General features: G+C 39.7%; 1 protein-coding gene across 4 annotated transcripts in view; it reads left to right on the top strand.

Annotated features, from left to right (window-relative positions):
- The window catches only part of slc4a2b (solute carrier family 4 member 2b), a 40,845-nt gene that overhangs the window by 15,895 nt on the left and 18,048 nt on the right, over positions 1 to 6,902 (top strand). The window lies entirely within an intron of this gene.

The raw sequence follows: 6,902 nt of genomic DNA, 5'->3' as shown, positions 1-6,902 counted from the left end.
GTGTGTGTGTGTGTGTGTGTGTGTGTGTGGGGGGAGAGTTCAGATAATTCTTTTTGGAATTTTAAGGGCTAACTTTGGAAACTGAGTCATGTCCTCTTCCTACCCTGGAGATCTGCCCTGGTCATGTTAGAAGTGCTAACTTAAATGGGAAACAGGTTGTCTTCATAAAATTAGTGGACGTCTGTGGCTTTTACTTTTGACATTGGAAAAGCAAATATAGCTATCTTGTTGTATTTTAGGCAGCTGTGTGTGTGGGTGTGGATGGAGGGGACTATCTGTATTCATTCAAGGTGAGTTTGTTTAGTTCGAGCATAGAGGACTCAACGTAACCTGGCGTATTCTGTGTGTAATAGTCTTGATAGAATTCCCAGTCAGTCATTACACATTACCCTTCATTGGACAAATAGAGATTTTCTAAGCCTAAATTTAGACTGATTTCTTCTTTTGACTATGCTTATTTAGGTAAATTTAAACTACACAAACTCTGCAGCTGGTTTATGTTCAGTCTAGTATTTGTGCGTTTGAAAGGTACTTATACTTCACTAACAGCTCATTGACTTTTCTCAGGCATTAGAAATCCAAGGTAATAATTACAACCTAATGTTATCTTAATGCGTCACTAGTCACCCCTCTGATGTCAGCAGGTGGATTACGAATGGTACCTTAACGGGGGAACACTGAACATTTTAATGGGTTTTCTGTAATTAACAGAAAAACAGACCTGCTGTGCTGCTCGATCAGTTTAAAACAGTTTGCAAAGGTCAGGGTCAGCTGCAGAACAACGCTGGAGATTTTAGCAGTGCCCGTGCAAACAACTGCTGCATCCGTTAGATGAAAGCTGCATTGGTTTCCAACCTATTTGGTTGTGCCCTTTTTTAAAGGAATAATTTCACATCAACAAAAATGCTATTATTTTCTTTCTTCCTGAGAATTTGATTAGAAGATTGATACCATACATGTCTGTACAGTACATATGAAGCTGAGGTAGCAAACAAAGACTGCCTTCCAGAGCCTCTAAAGCTCAATAATTAATATTGTATCTAGTTTGTTTGCTATTCTCTATGCTCTGTTAAATATTAAGCTACAACCAGCAGCCGGTTAGCTTAGCGTAAAACTTCTATGTCGGTTTGATTGAACTAACATAAGATGTTGATTTGTGAACTTTAGAGGTACTTTTAGGCAGATTTTTTTACCTTTTGGACATAGCCTGGCTAGCTGTTTCCAATTTGTTATTAAGTATTTATGCTGTGCTAATTTAGTAAGCAGCTGGCCAAAGCTTCATAATTACATGTAGTATTAATCTTCTTCTCTAGCTCTCCATAAGGAAACAGAACTAATAGGCGTTATTTCCCCAAATGTTGAATTGTTCCTTTAAACCATATGTCTGCAGGTGACTCCACATCACAGGCTGAATGTCTAACAGTTCTGTGCAGTTCAACCAAAGGGATTTTCATTACACAAATTGTTTAATTTATTTTTTTTTAGGCCTGAAGGTTTAGAGCTATCCACTACATCAAAATATGTTTTTGTTTCTTTTTTGCCCTGTTAATCATCTTGTGATGCCTTAACAACACTTAGCCCCAGTTGGGAACTACCGGTCCAGACCACAACATCCACCCAAACTTTGCTGTCATGTCACATCCTGCTGTGAGCTTTGACATTATAGTACAACTGAATCAGGTGTGAGCCATCAGACCTCTGATGGAAGGGGCAGATATGTGTGGTTCACATCACCTCCTTCCTAATCATGTTTTATTACCTTATAGACTTCCTGTGATGCGCATCCGGGGTCCGTTTCAGAAAGCAGGTTTAGTGATAACTCTGAGTTAGTTATCCCTGAGATGAGTGAAACTCTGGGTTTTCTGTTTCAGAAAGGGAGGTTAATCAAACCTGAGAGAGAGGGTAAGTCCAGACCATTTCAGAAAGGGAGGTAACTTAACCTTAGAGTAAGTTACTATGGTAACTGAGCCTGTAAACCTAACCTGGTTTCTTCAATTTACCTCCCTGTGACACAGCGCTCTTTCCTTTCCTCATTCATTCATTCTGTCTGTGTCAGATGCAATTGCAGTTATCTGCCTGGAAAAAAAAACAGGGTTGGTTTATTAACTGTGTTAGGCAGACTCCTCATATCACTAACGTCACCCATCGTCAACATGCTCTACATCTCGGCAGATTCGATGTGTCGCGCTATGTTTTTTTGCAAATGGCAGTTTTCTTTACAACATTGGGCCACTGTATAGCAAAGCGCCGTCAGAAGAGTGTGACTTGCTCTGAAACGTTTCTGTAGTGTTCCCTGGACACAAACCAGTAAGAGCCATTGAAAAGGAGTTCCACAGTATTGCAAGTGAATGATGTAAAAATTTTGAATGGGATTAGTAGGCCTATGACTTTTTTGCCCGCATGATTGCTCCTAAATGAAATAGATTAGAGGTTCAATACTATTTCACCAGTAATATTATATTTATGATTAAATATATTAATAAAATAAATTGGAACTTACGCCTTTACTCCCGCACCAATTTTATCCCACGCAAATTTTCTCTTTTGTTGCGTTGCTTTTTTAACGAAATATACAGTATGTTCAAACTTGCTGGATGTGCGCATGAGTATTTCTGCCGACCAGTTTGTTGGTGGTTGTTACCATGGTGAATTGTCGTATCATGGCTCCATTAATGCTTTCTTTTTTAAAGTGGTGGTGCACGCGCTTAACTCTGAGTGAACCTACTCTGAGTTGATTGAACCAACTCAAATCAGTTGTTCTGGAACCGAAAACTCCGTTTCCTATCTCAGGGTAAATCAACTCCGAGTTCAGGGTCAGACCCAGAGTTTGTTAAACCTCCTTCCTGAAACGGGCCCCTGGGAGCCTCTGTAGAATTCCCCTCGCTCAACAGACTCAAGTTTATCAGTTGGACATCTTCACCTTAGATAACTCTGAGGTGTGAGAAGACAATCTCAAGCAAATGACCTTTCCCTGTTTTGCTACTGAAAGCCCTGTTTGCATAATATGAAATGATGAAGCTGATGACCGCTAAAAGACCAATTCCCAATACAAATATAATTAAACTGAATCACCAGACAGGACGCAAACACAAAAGAATTGGAGATGTTTTTTTGGCTCTCTGTCTGGAGGATCTCTTGATTAAATTGAGTATATGATACAAACATTTGTATTTGATTTTAAGCAGTGCAAACATGCTGTTCAATTTATGATGTAATAGGAAGGTTGTGAAAAGCAGTGCTTGCATAATACAAAATTCAGTTGGCTAAAATCAACTGGGTTCCAACTCAACATGCCTTCTTAGAATAATTGGAAACTCAGAGCATGTTGTGCAACTAACTCTTCTTGCAGACAAATGTTAAGATATGTAGGAATGCAGTGACTTATCAGCCACACAGCACAACATGATCACTACAACATCCACAGCCTATCTCCTCCTTTCCCCTCCAAATGCTGACTGTGTGGGATTTAAGCCTACCTCACGACACAGATAATCTCCTCTGCAACCTCAGGTCAAGTGTACACCTCTTTATTCAACACAGCCTCGGCACATTCACTTCTCAACTGTTTTGCTTCACAAGATTAAACTCTACCAAGTCTACCAATTTAAAAGTCTACCAATGTATTCTCATGCACCACTGAATTTAGATCAACTAAAGGCAAGAACATTACATTATTTAAGGATTTGTTTGTGCAGTCTAAAGCTAATTTTCCTGCTGCCCAGTACAGCACGGATCATTAGTGTTAAACATTTCCACAACTTTGGTCCAAACTGAAATATCTCAACAACTATGGTATGGATTGCCATGATATATGTTGCAGACATCCATGTCCGCCCTCAGGATGAATTGGAACAACTTTGGTGTTCACTTAACCTTCAATCTAGCGTCATCATCAGGTCAAACTTGTAGTGTGTTCAGTTCTTTAGTTTATGACTAAGTACGTGCAGAACTAGTAACATCCCTATCATCCAGGCAGTGGTGGCCTAAAGGTCAGAGAAGAGCGTTTGTGACTGTGAGGTTGCTGGTTCAATCCCCAGGAAGCGGCTCCAATGGCTCAGTGGCAGTCTGTGGTTGTACTGGGCAGCATTCTGCAAAAATGTTTTTATTTTCAGCACAATCTTTTGCCTAACAATATTTCTCCTGCTGTCATCAGGGATAAAAGTTTAAACACATGGTAAAATGGATTTTCAATATTTTCTTTCTTTGGATAAGCTTTGTGGTCTGATAATTCACATAAGTAGTCATACATTCTATTTTGTTTGATCTTATTCATTGCTTATACAATATTAGTGTCACTTTTATTTTAAGAATGTTGAGAATGCTCTTATTTAAAGATAGCAACATGTCTGCATTAGTGCATTTCAACTTTAAGACTCAAATTGAACTAACTAAAGATGGTGGATTATTTAGAATGGCTAAGTTTAGTGTTTTTGTTCACCGGTCAAATTGTTAACTATAAATTATTATTATTAACCAAATATCAGTCATTTGTCATGTAGAAAATATTCTTAAGTGGTTTCACCTTTCTGGCACACAAGATTTTAATATCATGTAATTCCGGCATGTAGCTTAATATGTCTTCTGTTAATATTAGCCGTAAAAAAATGCATCCTTTTGAAAATTGTAAGATGTGTAGTTCCTCTGCATTTATATTGCACTTTAAGGCGCGTTGACTAAGAGCGCCATGGTCAATATTCAGGCTTTGTGTATCAAAGTTAAAATGTGGAGATGAATGTCAACGTGTGGTTTTGTTCCTGGCTGTTCAAACAGGACTTGTCCTTTCAGGCAGCATTTGTCCTCAAAGCTAGAACGAGAGTCTTGTTTATTCTGCCCTGGCACAATGGGCCGACTGGTGAAGGTGGCAGGTTGGCCGATAGGATTCTGATTAGGCATCACAAGGCTTTGATAAGGGAGGGGAGAGGGATGTCCCCTGCCTGCTGTTCATAATAGAGGTGTCGAGGGTCAGTGCTCCACTTTCATCATGTTGGAGGGCAGTGACACTTGCTGCCATCAAAACGCTGATTGCAATTAAGCTCACGTTGCCATGAGCGAGGTAAGTGCCTGAACTAAGCCTACTTCATTGTCTGGTCATCTTTGTTTTTTACTCGGCTCCCCCTTGGCTTGTTTTTGCACATGGTTTTGGTTGTGGAAAATTCTCTCACCTCTTTGAGAATCCCTCACACATCTCTCCCACCTCTCGGGATTTACTGTGAAACCATGATATGAATGAGAGCTCTGTAAAAATAAACTGCCGGATAGTGTAGCAGCACACATCTGGATAGGATACATGTGTAAGATTTTTGGATTGCTCGTCTTATTAAATATTGGACGTACAATGTTTTGTTTTTTTCTTTTTCAATTGACATGTTCTAATGAAACTGTTGTAGCTAAAACTGTTGACTAACTTTATCAAGTTACTCCATGATATCATCTTTTACTCATAATTTGGAGTTTAAAAGAGTCACGTTTTCTTAGCCCTGAGAAATCGTCTCTACTACTTAAAGCGTGTTATCGTTGCTGTGCTTAATTGTCTGACGCAGTTTGTTGTGGAGGTCACTGAGGTTAACGTATAGTTTTTGAACGCCCCATCTTTAAAGGCTCTTGTTGGTCTTCCAGGTAAAAAAGCTATAAGAGGAATTGAACCATGGGTCAATATTGAATGTTTGCCTAATGGCCTTACTTGTCTCTTTTTTTACTCATAATTCTCAGCTTGTCCATAGTTCAGTGCAGGGCTTTCTGCTTCTGTCACCTGTGTGTGGCATGTAAAAACAGGTCAAAGTCAAACTCTGCCCGTTGCGTGGGTCGTGGGAATTTATTCTTCACACTTTTTGTGGACAAACGTCTGTCTCAACATCCGTCGAGTTTTAGTAAGTAATATAAATTCAGGATGAGCTCTTGAGTATTCTGTTCACATGTTCTTGTCTTGATGGGATTGATGCATGTAATGTGTTTAAAAGTGGAACACATACAGTAAGTAGCAAAGCTGCTTTACATCGTGTATAAGTAGCTTACAGTTATGTGTTGATTTAAATATATATTTATATTGGCGTCACAGTTTGTGGCATTTTTTGAAAAAAACAAACATTTGCAGGGTTGGAAGAAGTATTCCTTTCCCTGAGAAAATGTACTGACACCACAATGTAAATATCTCTGTAACAAATAAAAGTTCTGCATTAAATCTTTGACTTAAGTACAGAAGCATTAACAGCAACATTTACTCAAAATATCAAAAGAAATTGTGCTGCAGAAAAAAGGCCCCTGGAAAAAGGTTGGGCATCTTAAACAATGCATTGTATTTTATAAGCTAATTAACTAGTTAGTTACCGGTAGTTAGTTTCTTGAAAAATCTTGATCTTATGGGTCACAAGTAATTATAGCTGTCAGATAAATGTGGTGGAGTGAAAAGTACAGTACAGTGCATCAGTGGACTCTTAGCACTCTGCTCTGCACGGAGCACAGTGTGAATCAGACACAAAAGTAAGCAGGAGCTGCACGTGGGAGAAGAGTCATCACATGCTTTCTGTTACTCCCTGCAGCACTAGAGGAAATGTAATATAAGATTGACATGTTGGGTGTCCTGAGAACCATTTGTGGGAGCATCAGATGACTTGTGGCCCCTGAGTTTTGCCACAGGAAGGGTCCGCTGCAGGAGCTGAGGCACCTGCGCAGTAGTCATGGCAACATTTGCAATGCCGTGAGGTGGCTACAGCACGGTCCTGTTGGCCAGAGTATATCCACTTGCTGCGTCGCTGCAGCCAAATCTTATCATAACATCCCACTGACAGAGCAGGGCGCAGCAGGGCACGGCATCCTGCTGCAAGAAAACAGATCTCTTATCATCCACATGATCCCTGTCACCACAGCGTGGAAAAAGAGTAACTGATCAAAACACATGGCTTTTT

Source organism: Etheostoma spectabile, chromosome 22 (genome assembly GCF_008692095.1).
Source record: "Etheostoma spectabile isolate EspeVRDwgs_2016 chromosome 22, UIUC_Espe_1.0, whole genome shotgun sequence".
NCBI classification, from domain to species: Eukaryota; Metazoa; Chordata; class Actinopteri; order Perciformes; family Percidae; genus Etheostoma; species Etheostoma spectabile.
Note: the sequence above shows the minus strand (reverse complement) of the source record. Positions and strands in the feature narration are given on the sequence as shown.